Consider the following 19687-nt stretch of genomic DNA (forward strand, 5'->3'; position numbering starts at 1 on the left):
TAGTAAAGAGCCTTAAACAGCAGTAGATTTGCACAACCTTGATACTAAAATGTACATATTTTCGTATAAGTGCATATTTACCATCTCAGTGTGTATATATCATTGAAACCAGTCAGGTATTCAGGCAAGAGTGCACATTAACTGGTTAAATAAATGCAGAAATATACACATTTCAGCTTCATTTTTCCAAAACCTAAAACAGATATGATGGACAGGTAAAATTAGCAAAAAATAAATACGGAAAAATACAGACTGAAATTACCAAAATATAAATACCATAAAATCGGGAGCCCTAATTATAAAATAGCAATTCCATCTGACCTTCCAGTGCTCCAGTGGGCTCATGGTACATGTGTGTCACATGCCAGGAGCGGTGTCACATTTTATTAGGGCTTGTAGGCGAGTTGAAAATTATGTTTCGAATACCTTCAGGCTGAAGGTAACATTCCTTTCTAACACAGTTTCACTGATTGCACAGAAAATCGCGGACTCAGTCGACTTTCTTGGAAATGCTTAGAATATCAGTCAGACAATTATGAGTGTTAGTAATCATTACACAGCTGTAGTCTGTAATGCTTATAAAATGCACGGAATCATTGTTTCTATTGTAAACACACAAAGGAGGTCAATCGCAAAGATTAAGAAGTACACTGGGGCTGGTTCACAAATGTACACATTTAACCACGTAAAACAGTACATTTGCAAGTTACTTGGTTTGGAGTTTTTGGGAATTTAGTTATGTCCATACAACAATATACGCACATATAACAATGATGTTTGTTTTCAATGGCAATGAACGTATGGACATATAACAATGATGACTGTCAATGATCATGTACGGTCATTTCTCAATGTGGCCAAAGGTAAGCAGTGTTGCCATTAGTTGTTTAGCTATATGTAGAAACTGCGTGCATGTTTGTGAATGGTCAAAATACTACTAAATTGAAGGTGGGACCCAAATTTGTGTTGCAAGTCAATGGCCTCTCCTTTGACTTTCCCTTTGAAATGCCAGCTCTTGCAAATCCAGTCAATGGGGGAATTTACTAAGATGTGACGCGAAGCAGCGTCGAAGGGATAATAAAATAAATCAGCATATGCATTAATATATAACACTGTTTTTTTCATCCCCAGCACTGATGCACTTTTGGCTGTCATGAGTCAAAACATACACTGCTGCTTCATAGTGCAAGTGTGTAAGAACCCCTTTCAGAGGGCAATGGGGCACGCAGGGTATACTGACCCCAACCTTGGTGGTTCAGGCCTTTTACTCCTATTGTTCCTGGGCCTGACCTTCCATGGATATCGCTCCACTGGGCCAAGTACCCTTCTGCACTTGACTCTCAGTGGTAGCTGTAGCGGAACAGTCAAGGCTCCCTAGAGGGGATGTAGATAAAGGTCAGTAGATACAGGTCAGTGGACATGACTCATAGCTCAAAATGCAAACAGTACAAATAATAAATCAATGTCCAGCTAAACACTTGCTTTTATAAGAAAAATAGTTATTTCTAACTCTACATGGGCAAATAAATGTGACATTCAAATGCAACAACACAATCCTCCTTGAGGTTGGGGCTCTAGAAGTTGCCAGGCGAATCCCGGTTCCACCCTCCTTCGTGTAACATATTCAGGGTAATTCCCCATTCACAGGTGGCCGCATTAGAGAATGCAAACTACAAGGCTGTACTCAAGAGTTCTCCCTTTTGACCCTGTAGGATCTTTGTCAAAGTGTCTATCGTGCCACAGCACTGTTATCACCGAGTTCCCCCAGGGCCCAAGTAGCCCAGTTCATGTCTTACCCGCTCGGGCAGCACAGAGTTCAGCAATGCAGTGGATGCCTTTAAAAATGCACCCACGAGTCCTGCTCAGTTTGAAGAGGTTAGGCTGCTCGCAGCCCATGCGGCAGCACTCAGCACCAAAGGCCCTTTTGCCTGATAGGCTCTGCCATCAGTCTCCTAGACGTTGGAGGAGCTCTCTGCACGCGAAGATGTGATAAGTTGACTTTACTCAACGGAGAAGGAATATGTTCTTCAGCTCCTGACTGGAGACAGCGAGAGTGTGACAGCGTCCACAGCATCTCCGGCAATCCTCAGTGGTGAGTTGGGGGCAGTTCCCTCGCAGTGTGGGTCCAACCGGCAGGTCGTAGGCTCAGACTCTCCTTCGGTGATGGCCACATTGGTACATGAAGCTCTTGCTGGCATATGGGGTTGCCCCGGTATGGGGTCATCCGGGCGCAGGTTCTCCCAGCACAAGTGCCCTGGTCCAGACACTCACAAATCTTGGCCCTTCTTGAAGTGGTAACTTTACAAGTGGCCCCTTCTGACATACGGGGTCACTGCAGCGCAGCAGTATGGACATAGCAAGAACCGTACGGTGCTCAAAACATGGCTCAGTCTACAGGAGACCTCTCCTGGCATACGGGGGTCACTGAAAACAATCTTGCACACAGGCCGTGGTCCCATCGGTTCTTAGTCGAATCCTCACACCTTGCACTGGCAGTCCTCACAACAGGGCTCCCCACTGCACCTTGCTTCCTCTAATGCTCAAAAGGCACACTAGTCTTGGCAAGCAGGAAGGGCTTGTACTGGGGAGGCGGGATTCCCCTATTTGCACATGGGTCAATCCACCTCTAACTGAAGGAGCACCAACTCTTAAAGGTGGGCTCACTGCTCCAGTATGGAAAACAGGAAGCTGGTTCCATATCAGCAAAGGCTGCGTTTTCAATAACGCAGCTTCAAAATCATACAAGATAAACATCGAGATTTACACTGCCAACCGCACCGCAAAATCTACTGAAATGATCAGACTGCCATTATCGAAGGCCTTTCTACTAACCCTTTGGAGCGAGTATTACCATTGAACTCTGCGACTGATGCTTAACAGGCACTTAAACCAGCAGGCCTTCTCATTGCACCATTGCGTGATTTATTTGACTTTTCGTGACATTTGCTTCTATAGTGAATTTACATTGAACCCCAATGTTACATGTGTAGCAGCTGGCACGTTGTCATGTTCAAGGTGAGCCAGGCTGGCCCTATATCATGATATTGATATAGTAAATGTCTGACAGTAATATTATGTCATATGCGCCGCAGACTATTCTCTCGGCAAGCTGTTAGACAGGAAACTGGATGGAGCTTTTGCATGATAAATGACTGGCCTGAATGCCCACGCTTAGCATTCAATAGCGAGATATAAATAGGTGTGGATCAAGTATATGATTCAGGGTCGTTTACAAATTAGGTATAATATTCCTCAGTGGTGATTTCTATTGTTTAGTTGAGCGGTGTTGTGTGAAGAGGGCAACATTCAGACTCTGGAACTGGGTCCTATATCAGTGCAGTGGCAAGGGTTTCATGGGCCCTTGTTCAAGTTAGAAAAATGGACCCCTTCCTCTGATCTAGATGGAAAAAAAATAGATATTGCTTAGGTGCAGTGGGCCATTCAAACCCCTGGACCAAGGTGCCACTGCACTTGGTGCGCAATTAATAGGTGTGTCCATGGAATGATCATATTTGCCACTAGCCGGAAACTAATGATTAAGGGCCCGATGTAGGTAATTCTAATTTACCACTTCTTAAATACCGAATCATACCGATTCGGGGGGGAAATGTAGGTAAATCAGAATCGTTAAATACCGAATCGGTAAGATTCGGTATTTACCGATTCTGTAAATACCGAATCGGTATCCCCCATTGATTCCTATGGGCCTTGAAGCCCATAGGAATCAATGTGGAATACCGAATCGGTATTTATCAATTCTGTAAATTCCGAATTTTGCAAGGGTGCAGGGGGTGTCACTTTGACACCCTCTGGCACCCCAATTCCGGACTTGTGTGCCATGTGGCACACAGACATGCCCTAAGGGCATGTCTGTGTGTCACATTGCACAGGTGTGCATGCACAGATGTGCATGCACACCTGTATTCGGTATTTTACCACCCAATAGTATTGGGTGGTAAAATACCGAATCTGACTGGCCTTTGGGACTCAGAATAGTCCCACCTACATATGGAAGTTACCGAATTGGTAAAAATACCGATTCGGTATTTTACCGACTCAGTAAATTTACCGATTCGGTAAATTTACCGAATCGGTAAAATAGGCCACCTACATCAGGAATGACCATTTACCGGTCGGTAACGGCCGAAATCGGCCGTTACCGGTCAGTAAATGGCCACCTACATCTGCCCCAGATGCTATATGTGGCGCAGTCTATCCCTTTTTCAAATTTTTTTTTGCATATTTGTATATAGCGCGAACTCGACCCGAAGGTATTGGAGCGCTTTACATGAGCACCGCATTTACATTACACATTCAGGCACGGGAGATTAAGGGCCAGATGTAGGTAGCCTAATACCGGTCGGTAACGGCCGAAATTACCGAATTTTGGCCGTTACCGACCGGTATTAGGCTTTTTAGATGTAGGAGGCCAAATTGGAGGATTCGGTAATTTACTGAATCAGTAATTTAAGGAATCTGTAAATTACCGAATCCTTAAGATACCGATTCAGTAATTTGCCGAATCCCTAATGTAGGGAGCACTCAAGTGAGTGCATTCTTCATTTAAGGATTTGTTATTTACCACCAACTACAAGTTGGTGGTAAATATCGAAAACCATTAAAAAAGCAATTTTAGGCTTTTTTAACAGTGCCATGTGGCAGACATACTGTGTGCCCCATGTGCACCCATGCACTATTCAGGGGTGCAACAGGGTGTCAATGTGACACCCTGCCACCCTTGTAAGTCTTCCCCTTGTTACAGATTCAGTATTTACCGAATCGGTAATTCCTATGCACTCCTATGGGCCTCCAGGCCCATAGGAATGAATGAGAATTACCGTTTCGGTAAATACCGAATCGGTAAATTCCGCATATTACTGAGTCGTAATATTTACCGAATCATTAGCTACATCACATTTACCGATTCCTAAATACCGAATCGGTCAAATTCGGTATTTTGGAATCGGTAATATGTGATTACCTACATCTGGCCCTAAGTGATTTGCCCAGAATCACAGGATGTGGACGCAACCTTGAGGCTCGAACCCTGGTTTCCTGGTATACACTGCAAAAGTATGACCTTTGCATGATAATGCAACTGGACCTGATGAACAAGACTTGCTATGCGCGCCCAGGATGAGTCTGGCCGTGGTGATTTATTGATGTAGAAGTTGTGCATCGTCGTTCGTTCGGGGACTGCAAAGTGGGGTGTTATAGGAACCACAGGTGGCAGCTTGGATTGATGATGGTACGACAGTGGCGGTTTCTCACCAAGGGCGTCGGGGCTCCGCCCCCGTTACATTGAAACAAGTGCTCACTGCTCAAATTGTAATTAATGTAAAAAAATACCCGTGTTTTTAGGTCTTCTCCTTCAATATAATAATTATTAGTGAACACAGACAGGGCACTGTCTGCCCCAGAAGCCCCACTCACCGTATTGCCTGCGCTGTGACAGTGGGCGTACTGAAGTCTGGGTGTCACGTGAGGTGACTGATGCTCCTTGCAGTGTTTGCCGGCTGAGAACCTCACAGCCCTGAAGGCTGTGATGTCATCAGCTCGGCAAAGACTGAGCTTCAAGGCCAGTCTCCACCCCCTGAAGGCGTGAAGGTAGAGTTAGCCCCGGGCGTTTTAACTCCAAGCCCCGGATCGCTAGACCTCCACGTCAATCAGGGAGTGGAGACTGTCACCCAGCCCTTTTCCAACTCATTACAGGGCGTGGTGGGACCCACCCTGTGACGAGTTGGGAAAGGGGAGTGGCAGGCGGGAAGCAGAGGATTCGAGTCTGCGCAGACTCGACATCACACTGCTTCCCGCGTTGTGTGTGTCTGCACTCTGTGGAGTTACTCTCTGGAAGAAGCAAAGGAAGCCATTTACACCGTTATCAACTACAGCACGAGATAGACGGGCACGGACTGCAGAGATGACTCTGACTCGAGTCCCGAGACAGTCCAGCTCCAGGCTGTAGAAGTAGGTCGTCAGGAGTGAGTGAGTTGACCAGGCAGCGCAGGTAAGGCCCAAGCGGGCATTAATTAAAATAAATTGTCGATCCTGGCTTGCACCCGGCCCTGAAACAAATATGCAGTTTCTGGCCCTCAGATTTTCCACAGTGATAGCACGTAACTTAATGAATGGGGATAGAGGCATGGGGAGGGACAAGAGTGATAGATGCAGCAGCAGGTTAAAGGCTACGGCGTGCGCGGGCAGCTGCGGGTGAAAGCAAGGACAAAGAATGGAAAAGAAGATCGGACGGGGGGGGTGCTTTAATTTATTAATCATTCATGGGCTAAAAACGGACTGATGTGTGAAGGGTTGCTGTGGCAGACAAAAGAGCGGGAAAAAATGAAGTCCCTGAAATATCTGATTCATTCAGTGTGTGCGCGCTTAATGTGTGAGATTGCTTTACATACTGATGTTAAAGCTGTGAATAAATATGTTTTCAAAAGTGCAATGGTGGGCGCTAAATGTGGGCCACTATTATTTTAGTACCGGTTCTATTTTCTTCCCAAGTCCAACCCTGTGTATTATTATTTGAGACTATAAATGTTTTTTTTTTACTCACAGATTTGTAGTAAACTCCTTCCTCATAATTACACAAAAATGGGTGCAACCACACTCATGGTATGCTGCTAAGGCTATTATCAGAAGCTAGTTTCAAATGTTCCTCTTTCCTGGAACCAAAGACAGCATCTCGGAGCTGGCTGTATATATGCCTCACTTTAAGAATAATCGTAGCAGCATTGCATGAATTATCTTGCAATTTCTGAAAGTTTTTCTTTTTGTTTTGTGATCTGCAGTGTACTCTCCAAAAACGTTTTGCACATTTTTTGTACTTTTTTGTTTAACACTCAACAAAAAATAGCATATTTCCAGCCAATTCTTTGTATACAGTTACACGCATAGTTTATTTAGAAAGCAGCAGAAAACAGTAATGTGCAAGTTGTAGGAATATAAGTATACCCCATGTCACCAGTGACAGTGTTGTAAACCTCCGCTTTCATTTAACAACTAATACATTCAAGAGTGTAGTCTTCTATCTCATCACTGCTACTGAAATACCAGATTACTGTAGTTTGTAAATAAAAGCCCATGATCTGAGCACTGTGTTTTTGGTGACATATAGTTTCATGGTGGCCCTAATTAGGCATCTATATAACCACATGCACTTTACTCTTCACAGTCAAAAAGGAGTTGAGGGTTGGTCTAGGCTAATTATTAATTTGCTTAGGCCAACCCTCACCTCGTTTTTGACTGTGAAGATTAAAGTGCATGTGTTCTCAAATTTGCTTGAAAATACACTATTTGCCCACTTATTTTTCAAAATTTTCACATGGGGAGAACCCCCGAGCCCTCCATAGGCAATTCGGGCTTGCTTGCTACCCTCTCTCGCCGCGGTGTGCTCCACCACTAATTTTACGCCTCACCAGTTTCAAATGTCACCAGCCGCCACTGTGGTACGAGCTAACGACTAGCTCCAAGACATGATGCTGATGAAATGTTACATCCCTCTCTGGCCTCCCCGCTGGGTCTGATGCTAAAGATACAGTACACGTGGCACCAACTGGTCCTGGTATCATAAGTTGCTCTGTGGTTTGTGCCCCCATTCGCCCCGCCCCCTGCGGTGGCGCGAGCCAGGCATGTGTCTAAAGAGGTGCTCTGGTTACATACCTGTCCTTGCTGATCTTCCCTCTCTGCGGCTCGCGGAGTTACTGTAGCTAGGATGGTATGTCCACGACTAACGCAGGAGCAACTCCGGGTTCCTCTCTCGTCTGGCGGGTCGTTCTCCCCTGTTCTGTGTTTCAAACGTGAGACCCCTGTGGTGCGAAGATGTAAAGGAGGCGAGTGGGTGTCTCTCACTCTAACAAGCTGTTTGTCACGGTTCATGGGTGTCCCGTGTTGTGAAACCCTTGGAACACAGGCACAGCAAGCTCACGAGACATAGCTGCTGTCAGCAACAAAACGCGCCGCCAGATGTCACTCCAACTCCCACCATCCAATGGCAACGGCGCGCATCAACAGGGAGGCGGGAGAATTCTTGTGTAACCGTGACGAACGTCTCTAATTGGTTACTGTACAGCCCAGACGTTGTATTTATACTTCCCTGACAAGGGAAGTGGGCGAGGCTAGAGAGGAAGCAGGGGCGGGGGCGGGGTCTAAGTGGACCGTTCAGCTGAATGAACATGAGGCCATTCTACGTCATTCCACGGGAATCTGGGACTGAACATGCAGTGCCCTGATCGACCTTACTTAGTCATTTATTAATAACCGTCCTCTCATATAGTTACTATTGGGCGGACCTCGCACGTATAAGCAATACGATACATTTCTGGATCTGACTCCTATTTTAGCATAGCGGCATCCGTTCTCTGGTTGTATTGGTGCACACTCAGTAAGGATAGCTTTGGAATAGAAATCCTAAAATATTTGATAAGCACGAGATAGGACAAGTCGCACCTGCTAATAGTATGAACACAACAAATAAGAAAGGGAGTTAGAGGAACTTTAGCTAGGCTCGCCCTCCAAAAATAAAGTCAAAACAAAGGTCTCCGTTTCCAGATACCTAAGAGCCTTGCTAGATCGCAGTCAGCACACACTGGGGTTGACTGTGGAAATATGTTATTGCGCTCTAGCTCGCGTATGGGCGTAGCCACGCTAGCGTAAGCAGACCGCGAACGGCACTTCCTTAAAAACAAACCTGAAACCCTCAGTCCGATAACATCCGGACCGGAGGGACACAAGTAGGTGCCTAAATGTAGGAGGTATCCGGTGCACAAGTAAGTCAAAACGGGGCCGCGAAGACCATCAATGGTTCAGTTTAACATTGCTAATCAGCCCGCAGTTTGGTTATTTACAAACTCCGCTTTTCTCTCACCACAGTTGCTATGATATCGAACCCCTCCGACTCCATTGGGCCCAGTTAGGTCTCAGGAAATGTATGTATGAGTGTGAATGACAGATGAATGCTTGGGTGTGTCACTAAGAGAGGTGCGTTTTTAATCACGTTACAATGCACGAAATGAATCACGTTTTGTGCATGAATACAACCACGGTCAACATGTCCGTTTATAGATCACAGGAAATCATCACATTTTCTGCTTGCAAACTATGTGTGATAAGATATGGGGGTATTCACCCCGTGAATTTTCAAGTTGTCTTTTATTTTTCAGAAACCACGTGTTTTTTGGAACAAAATACGTAGGTATCATTGCATGCACTTAATAGAGTTTGCTGCAGTTAAGAGTTAATAAAAAAATTTTAATATCTCATTGGAGAGTTAAGGAGTGGCGAACACAGGGCTGGTCCCTGTGTAGTCCCGAAGAAGTGCTTGGGGTATGCACGAAACATGTCGACTATAGGAGTTGATAGGTACATCTGGACACATTAAGTTTAGGGCAGCCGATCTTTCCACCCCGTTTTTAATGTTACCACCTAGAGGCAAGAATAAAGTTTATTGAAAACCTACTGGGCAGGTATTTTTAACACATATCACATAGTCCACTCCCCACAATTACACATGCACCACACATAGTCTCAAAAAGTGCTCCTACGTAACTTCGCAAGTCGCAGCACGCCCCAGCCCGTAGAGGACTGGGATGGCCCCAATGATGAAGCATGTCACCGTGGGGCAACCCCGGTGAGTGAGGGGACACCTAAAAAAGGAGCAATTCTCCTTTTTTGTACACAATAACATATTTCCACAGTCAACCCCAGTGTGTGCTGCCTGCGATCTAGCAAGGCTCTTAGGTATCTGGAAACGGAGACCTTTGTTTTGAATAGTATGAACACCCCATAGAATTTTTAATTGTGAATGTCTTGAATCATTTTTCAAAAGACATTTTTAGTGTAAAGCAGTGTTGCTTCTCGAGACATATTAGGCCCTCTCTACACAGGCCGTGGGAAGCACCCAGTGCATGGTACAGTAATATCGCAACCTAGCAGGTGTTTCACTATAATAGAATGGGAAATTACTGCGAGTATTGGTGTTTCTGTCCTCTGCGTCCATCAAGGGGGAACCCTTCAGTGTCATTTCACACGTTACCATAAGATAAACAGAGGGTTGAAGTATTTTTCATTTTCTTAGGCTTTGGGTTTTTGTAAAATAGTTAGGTCTATGTATATGACATAGGAATGACGTCCTTGTACATGTGTATGTTTTTATATTAGCAATAGAAATTTACATAGCACATTCTGCAACATTAGATAGATCCAAAAGACCAGAGCCACAGGAAGATCTATCTCCTACCTCACCTCCAAGACCTGGAACATCCTGCCTCTCCACCTCACGCAATCCCTGTCCCTGGCCCAATTCAGGAAAGACCCCAAGACTTGGCTTTTTGACTGAACCCCAGCGCCCAGACAGATCAGCAGCCCCCGCCTCACCCCTCCAGTGCCTTAAAACCCTCACAGGTGAGTAAACTCAAATTGATTAATAGATTGATTAATTATTGGTTATTGTTAGTGATTCAGCGCTGGACCTATGATCTTACAATTTGTTATCTGACAGACATTTTTCGCTGACTGAGAGGTAAAGGGAGTTAGCATTTAATCGAACCATCACATTAACAGTCTAAGCCATCTGGCTACACAATAAGAACCAGGAATCAGTGACTATAGATATGAAGGTTTATTACAAGTTATCAGTCAAGTGAAGGTAAATACATCTCAACACCATAACAACTGGATAACCCAACCTCCTGAAGAAGTTCAGGCGTAACAGAATAAGGCTGACAAGAAGTTCGGTCACAGCAACACAAAAGATCAAATACAGAATTTGATGCTCAGAGAAGAGTTTCTGGTTCTCTGTTCTATAAACGGATGAAAGCTAAAATCACCCATATTAAATACAAACTACAGAGGATGTCTTAAAACCAATAATGATCTCAAAATTCGTGGAAATGCAGAAAAATGTGAAAATGCAGGACAGTGTGGGAAGGAGTCAGCATTTCAAAAGCTCGGTCAAGAGTTTTCTTGGGACAGGAAAAGGAGTGTGTTGCAGTGGAAGTAGGTTTTCTTTTGGAGAAGTGTGGCTCAGGGGCTTGAGTTCGGCCCGGGACCAGGGTTCAATTCCCTGCCTCGGCAGGTGTTGGGCTCAAAATTCCACGGACACGTTAATTCTCGCTCCGGTGCCTTCTCGACTCACGGGTTCACACTCTGCGACTCTGGGCAATAGCTTGCTTAATCTCCACAACGGCCCCTCGCAGTGGGATGCCTGGCTTTCACCTTGTGGATACCCTGCCAGGGTTATCTCACAGGGGAATACCAGGACGGGTTCCCTAAGCAAGCGCTGAGATGCCCCAGGGTAAGTCGTGCGCTATATAAGTTTCATTCATTTCATTTCATTTCATTTCTTTTCCTTTACTTATTTCTAACAACAACATATCATACTCACCTCGGCTACAGCAAACAAAACAAAATCACAAAGCTTGGCCCATATAAACTCTACCACACCAAATTCTATCTAATCACAAAAACATCAGGGTCCTCCAAATTGATCTTTTAATTGAGCTAATATGGACTCGGATAATTAGAGCCGAATGGCCACTTCATGAGGACCTGGAATAAAGAAGTGCCTTCCTAACAGACATAATCCACATAAATATTCAATAACTAGACATTAATAAATGACATACGCATGAAATCTATAACAAGCAAATCTTTATCTAAGCTTTAAGTCGAATGGTCAAGGTACTAAAATACATTTGTAATCATTTAATGTCAGTTATCGATTTAGTACAGGTAAAATACAATACATCACAGTTCAGAGCCAAATACATATCAAAATAACAATACCTGGTAAGAGAGAGAAAGAGAGCATAACAAAACTTCAGTATACAAGCATGAATCCTTCAAACTAAAGAATCGGTTGCAGATTATCAGGAAGAGGGGACTTAAGGTGAGTCCTAGAGTGATGCTAGAGCACAGGATGCAATAGCCGGAGTCATTAAGGCCTTCAGTCCAAAGGTTTTGCCTGCTTGACCTCACCAACTGACAAAGTGCAGGAAACAGGAGATTTCAGATCAGGGGAATCAGAATTCAGTTTGACAGCATGTCAGGCAAATAGGAAATTCAAAGATAGCTGGCCACAGTCCTTTTCCCACCGGACAATTATACTTCCAATTGTTCATAGATCCTTCTCACAAAAGTATCTTTTGCACAGTTTGCATGATTTCCATTGGTCAAAGTCTATGGTCTTTCCATGGGGTGATCGTCACCTTACCAAAATGATCCTGAAATTAAACGTAATACCAGTGTCCGATGTTCATCATTTTACTAAAAGTTCAATTTCATTCCTCCTCGGAACTAGGAAATTAATTTGTGTCATATCATGTCTGTTCCCAAGTGCTCTCTTCTGAGCTTGTAACAAGGTCAACACAATTTTGTACTAGCAGAGAGGGTGTCCTTTATTAAAAAAAATAGAAAAAGAATACTTCAGCGAGAGTTCTCACAGCTAGCAGTGAAGTCATCTCAGTATAGCCTAGTCTTATTCGAAGGAAATAATGAAAAATTCATTTTAAAGCCTGCACAAAAGTCTAAAAAACATTATTAGCTTCTGAAAGGTACTAATCTTTTACATATTTAGTTGAATAAAGATGAATCTACTTCATTTATGATTATACTCTTCATAGAAATTAATATTCAAACACATGTTTGTATTCTATCGAGCATCAACTCATTTGTGAATCATTTAGAAATGAAACATGCACATTTTCTCTCAACATTTTGAAATTTCAGTTTTTCATGATGGTACTGCTAAGTGAGCAGAAATCATTTTATTTCACCTTCAACTTAGGTTAATCCATTTTATCTACTAAATGAGCACTTCATTCTAGCATTTTCATAATCATATTTGTTAAAGGCTGCAAAATTACATCACACATTATGGCATTTATAGGCTTTTCATAGCACATTATTGATCATGAATTCGTTAACATTATTAGTTTCTTTCTCTCCAATGAATTATTTCTATCTCAAACTGGTTTGTGACCATACTGCATGCTTTTACAATGCATATTGAACTCCCATGGTTTATCAAGTCACATTGTTAGTCATATTTCTTAAGTATGTATTAGTATCACACTATCAAATAAGCAGGAATTGATTGAGACAAATCATGCTCATATAATTACGCTCCATCAATTCCCCCTCTGATGGTGAATTAAGCCATCACACAATCTTATTTGATAATCTAATAACAATCTGATAACTCTTAGAATGCACTTGTGTTCATTTGTTTCAGTCTAACACCTTCCATTTCCTTTACAACATCATAATAAGTACTTTTCCTGTCTTCTAATTCTATTTCAATCCTTTTTCATTTGTTTCTACTTTGCATTTACAATGTCTGTATATCAGTACTAAAATCAATATGTTGATAGCGATAGCTATTAATGGGGTTAATATATTCCCAATTAATCTCCTCCCCAGTGCTGCAAATGTAAATGTAAATGCAGTATACTTGTAAAGCGCACAGCTGCCCCAGCAATGGGGCGTCCTGGCGCTTTATAATGCTGTGGAACCCTTCCTGGCTCTCCCTGTGAGATGCCCCTCCTAGGAACCCCCAAGGTGAAGCCAGGCATCCCAGTGTTGTTGGGGCCATTGTGGAGATTAAGCAAGCTATTGCCCAGAGTTGCAGCGTGGGACCCATGATTAGAGTAGGCGCTGAGGCGAGAATTATTGAGTCCGCGGACATTGAGCCCAAGACCCTGTCGCGTCGGGACTTGAACATTGGTCCCGGGCCTGATCTCTGCTTCAGAGTCTGCCGCTCTAACCAGTGAGACACACTTCTCCAACTTCCAACTGAGGAAAATCCTTTTCCAATTTTCTCCCATGCACCATCAGCTTTTAGTTCAGTTAGATCATTGCTTAAGTTTGTAATGTTGCTTATATATTTCTCAAAGTCTTTGATTTTATCTGGGGTATAAGTGCAACATTGTTGAATTTTCAGCATGCGACAGACTCCGCCTTCTTTTGCCAATAACACATCTAACGCTAGTCTATTCTGCAAAACCATAGATCTAATCGCAACCATTTCAGTATCAATCACTAAGAAACCACCAGCGGTATCTGTTGATAATGGATCTACCACTGTAGACAGTTTTCTGATTTTATGCATGTTCAATATTACCCTTACTGAGGGAATATTTACACCAAATACATCACCAATAATCTCTGCAGCACTTATTCCCCTTTTGTTATGTGTTAATTTCTTTTCATTGCGTTCATGATGATCATTCACGTGATAAATTTTAGGAAAGACAATACCCATGTAACAGCATCCATACCAATATTTAGGCAATTTATAATAAGCATTTCTCCCACACACGTAAAACAGTCCCGGGAATACTGGATTAGTGCCACCCTTTAATCCCCAACCTCTTGTAATTAGGAAAGTATGTTCACACTTACTGGAACCAGTGAATTAATTTTTATATTCAGTCTTTTGTCTTAGTATGTAAGGCTTTCCCTTGTGTTGCCAATCCTGAGACGTTGCAGTGTAAGTCTCACCCTTTTTTGTAATCACCTTCCCTATGAGTCCATGGAGGTGTTCTAACTTTCTGTTCAGCAGCTTTTCTTTTTCTTTCTTCTCGTCTATCTTCTATGGTACTAATACATTATTTTTCTACACTATGTAAGATGCACATCAAATTGTTTCTATGCGCATGTACAATATCTATTGACTTTATAGTATGAAAGAATTCTCCCATTACCTCAGGATTTTTCGCACTTGTCAATATTAAGATTTTTCTTAATAGGAATTTCTGAAAACACTAGGTCGAAATTTGAATATTAATACTGAAACTGCTCTTTGCCATAGAATAAGATGATTAGTACATTACAAGAGTCACCATAAGTTAAAGGAAGATGATGGTAAGTCACCCCTTCAGACACAGACAAGAGTAATTGCATGCACGCATAACAGTCTATTCCATCCATTGTGTCAACACACTCTTACAATAGTTTGGTAAATATGTTTGAAGAAAAGTAATTAATTGAATTATCTTGGTGTACGTCACTACTTGTTAGCTCCTTAATGTCTACATCTACTCTGGGGACTCTTGTTATTTCAGCTTTTATACTCACATATAAATTAGTAGATTTAACAGAATAAACATATTGAGGTAGAACTAGAATGGTCAACAATGAGAAAAGTATTAGGAAAAGAATGCACAAAAGCAAACCCTTATACGCTTTTGCCTAGGTGAAGCAACCTTATTCGGATCTCGAATCTCAGAACCAGAGACATCCATTTTAAATATATTTTCTATATTAATACTTTGATAAGCAGCAGGTTTTGCGTTTTCCAGCGAACACTTATATCAGCGTCTTGTCACAGCCTTTTTTTCTTCTGTTTTTTCTTTTCAGCACCTTTTCTTTCCCACACAGTCAGATTAGGGTGGTTTATAAAGAGTATTGTCTTTGGAACAGAATGTGATGAACTCTTTCTCCCAATCGTTTGCTGCAGCTAGATATATCCATTCTGGTGATGTGTATCTTTGATTTAGAACTGGTGCTCTTTTTGTTCTGTGCCCTGTATTTTCTTCTCCATCTGTATCACTTTGTTCAGACTGACTGGAGACTGACTCGAGACTTCGATTATAGAGGATGGGATTTTTCCCACAGTCAAAATGTTTTTTAGTCGTTCAGTTCTTCTTGGGCATTGGTCACCTTTTTGCGCTCAATTTTCGGGCACACTGTTTATTTCACTTGTGTCAATACTTCGCATGGCTGAATCCCTTTCTTTCTGTCCCTTGTTACCTACAGGGTTCCACTTTCTTTCACTTTCAACAGTGTTTCGAGACCCAGTAGCTGGTGACCACTCCACTTTGTGCTCAGTCTGTTCAGGCTGCCTCTCTTCTACCACCGGTTCACCTGCAACCGACTCTGCACCTTCAAGTGGACTTGACAAGTGTGGGCTGCATGAACCCAATTAGGTAGGCCACAACATTTAACTACAATTGTTTTTACAAGAACCACTTGGTAAGGCCCACACCAATGAGGTTCCAAACAGGACTTTCTCACATGTTTCTTTACAAGCACCCAATCACCTGGGCACAAGTCATGTTTTTGCTCCTGTTGGACAGTAGTGGCGACATCTTCAACCTGATGATACACAGAACGCACTACATCAGCCAATCCTTTACAATAATCAAGCACCAAATCATCAGATATGTTCACAAGCTGATTCGCTGGGACTATAGGCTGTCTCATAGCCCTCCCTGTATTTATATCAAAGGGGACAATCCTGTTCTTTTGTCTGGGATACTTCGCAAACTCACCAACACCAAAGGAAATGCATCAGACCATTTTAGTGACGTAGACGCAAATACCTATGCCAATTGTGATCTTATTGTGCCATTATTTTGCTCGACCACACCTGATGCCTCAGGTCGATAAGCACAATGCAACTTTTGTTCAATTTGTAAAGCAGCACAGAGCACTCGCAGCACTTCATTATTGAAGTGTGTTCCTCTATCTGATTCCAACAAGACTGGAAATCCAAATCTTGGGATTAGTTCTCTAAACAACAGTTTAGCAACAGGTAGGCTGTCATTTCATTGCATAGGGTATGCTTCCACCCAATGTGAAAACAGGCACACAATCACAATAATTCATTACAAGGAGGCATTTCTATGAAATCCAACTGCATGCGGGTAGGACCTCCCGACCTTCCAGTTTGACCCATGCTAACTACTGTTTTCCTTCCTGAATGTTGCTGCTGACATGTTGTACATCTCTATTCCTAAAGACAGTGGTCCCTTGACAGTTACAAAATTGGAGCAACCAATAAACATAAGCTAAATAGACTATATGTTCTTTGTCCAGCCGGACAGAATTTTAATGATTAGATAAGTGCATAAAAGGAGATTCATTTGCAATTTCAAGTGGAACACAACCTGCGTCTAACTTACAAACATAGACAGACAACACGAATGAGGGAAGGTTTTTTCAGGCAAGGAAAATAGTCTGCATATCATACAATTTAACAGACTTAAATCACATATAAAGTACCATTGTGCAATGTAATCCACAGTGTTTAAATACATATGGTACATGGGGTGTTGACGACGATTTGATCCCTAGGGCAAAAAAATCATGGGATCATCTTCGGGACATTGATAATTTACATGCCTGCGTAGGAGAAATTCAAGACATTCAATTGGTTCATTTCTAGATACATGTAAGCGAATTTAAAACAGAATTAGGAAGCACAAATGAGGGAAAAAAGAGAAAGGAAAGGGCATTAATTATAGTGGGCAGACCATGCACGTGAGTGATACTGAGGTAGTGACATGAGCAAATTATTCTGGTTTTCTAGGCTGTGTGCAAAATGAAGGCTTAAAAGGTAATAAATAAAAGGAGTAAAGAAATAACAGGATTAAAGGCATGTGACGATCAATACGTGAAGTCAACGGAAGGAATTCAAGGTAGCTGGATTCAGACTTGTGCACCTTGTTACAGTCACATTTTCTGCACCCATTATCACTTGCCCATATTTTGTTAAGCCACTACTTGCAAGATGCTGTGTGCGCGTTCTCATTAACAAAATTTCAACTGAATGTGGCACATACACTTTCAATGGATGACCCATTATAATTGTCTCACACTGCTCCAAAGTCACACATTGCTGCAACAGCTTTTAAACATCCAGGCTAGGCAGCAGCCAGAGGATACAATGTGACTGAAAAATAGGGAACAGGACGGCATGCTGTTCCGTGCATTTGCATCAGAACTGAAAATGCACATCCGTTTAATTTACTGCTAAATAGAGTGAAACTCCTATTAAAGTCAGGCATTCCCAATGCTGGAGCTTGACTCAAACTGTCTTGCAGTTCAAGAAATGAACACATGCATTCTCCATCCATATGTAAAGGATCTGACACCTCTTTGTGTGTCATTCTTTGCAAAGACTTGGTTATCAGCTTGGTATCCACTGCCTGCAATATCCAACCATTCCCAAGAACATTTGAACTTCCTTTTGTGTACTCAGCAGATTCATCTACAATATGGCATTGATCCGATCTTGAGACACTTTTCTGACTCCTTTTTCAATGTGATGTCCCAAATAAAGAACCTCTCCCTGATGAAATTGTAAGTTTGCTGGCAACACTTTATGCCCACTTACTGCCAAATGGCCCAGTAGAGCAATCGTATCACTAACACAAACCTCTTTGGTTCCTGATGCAACCAACAAATCTTCAATGTACTGCACCAGTACAGTGTGATTAGGCATCACCAATGACTTCAAATTTCTTTTCAAAATATGATTGAAGATTGCGAGGCTTTCAGTATACCCTGTAGAATTCGGTACCATGCCAAGACACGGTCTCCGAACTGGAATGCAAATAAACATTGGCTGTCCGGATGCAAGGAAATCAGAAAAAAGCTTGACACAAATCAATCACTGAGAACCTTTCTTCTTCACATGGAATCTGATATAGAATCAAGCTGGGTTCGGCACTACTGGAGAACAAAGTATCACAATCTGATTCATTTTTCGAAAGTCTTGAACTATTCTATATTTGCCGTTGAGTATTCGTATGCCTGTGATGAGCGAATTACATGGACTCCCTAAATTTGCTCTCAGACTACCTTGTTCAATCATGGTCTCAATCAGAAGGGTTATTCCAGCAACTGTCATAGGACTCAAATTATATGCTGGAGTTCTCTGGAATTTTGCGTTTGGTTTTACAGTAATTCAAATTGGAGCAACTCCTCTCATCAGACCAATGTCTTTACTCAAAAAATCCCACACCTCAGGCAGAACTGCACCTTTCAATTCAGCTGGCAACTCATTCTCTGTAAATAAAGGATATAAGCTATTCACTTCCAACTCTTGTCGAGCCATTTTAAACAACACATGTTCGTCTTTCGTATGGAATTCTATCCCATATTGTGTACAATAAATGGAACAGTTCATTTTCACAACAAGTCTCGTCCTAGCAGGTTAACTGGACTGGTATCATACACCACAAACTTTTGTAAATCTTTAAAACCACCAATTTGTACTTTTAAAGGTTTAGTCAATAAGGTCGAGATCAATTTATTCGATACTCATACAACTTGGACATTTTCTCCCGAGAGGGCTGGGTTGGGAATTTCCACAGTTCTCACAGTGGAACAGGCAGCACCAGTGACTACAAGGAACAACATAGATTTTCCATTTACCTCGCCATCCCCATAGGGACCACTCTGGTCTACCTCTTAGGATGCACCAAGCACACATTCCTCCTCCCCCCTCAGGCACCATTATTGAGATGCATCTGAATGTCTCCCATTCATCTATAACAGATATTGTGAAGACACCTGCATATTTGAATTTTTTGGATCATTTGTATGATAACCCATATATTTGTATTGTACTTTTGCACCTGACCATTCATATTTTGGATAGGAGCTTGAGGTATCCTCTGACCCTGTCCTCTTCCTACTGACATCGGCGGATTCTGATTCTGCTGATTCATTATTTCATTACCTATTTGCGACTGCCTCAATCCATCTACTCGTGGGATTATCATCTGTATACCTTCTATATTTGTCAGAATATTTCTTTTTTTTGATGAACAAATGTTTGTTTTTATTGATTGACAAAATAAAGAACATACACCAGCCTTACAGTCCAACACCGTGAAATTCCAGGACAGAAAAGGAAAGCAGCACCACAAGATTTAAAGGCAATAGTAAAAAACAT

At 42.3% G+C, this 19687-nt stretch overlaps 1 protein-coding gene across 1 annotated transcript in view; it reads right to left on the minus strand.

Annotated features, from left to right (window-relative positions):
* STARD4 (StAR related lipid transfer domain containing 4) overlaps nt 1–8000 on the minus strand; it is a 196865-nt gene extending 188865 nt beyond the window's left edge. Inside the window, exon 1 of the mRNA XM_086961013.1 lies at nt 7666–8000. The gene's annotated coding sequence lies outside the window, so the exon portion shown is untranslated. The remainder of the gene's footprint in view (nt 1–7665) is intronic.
* Between the last annotated feature and the right edge of the window lie 11687 nt (nt 8001–19687).

Source organism: Lissotriton vulgaris, chromosome 3_1 (genome assembly GCF_964263255.1).
Source record: "Lissotriton vulgaris chromosome 3_1, aLisVul1.2, whole genome shotgun sequence".
Lineage (NCBI taxonomy): Eukaryota > Metazoa > Chordata > Amphibia > Caudata > Salamandridae > Lissotriton > Lissotriton vulgaris.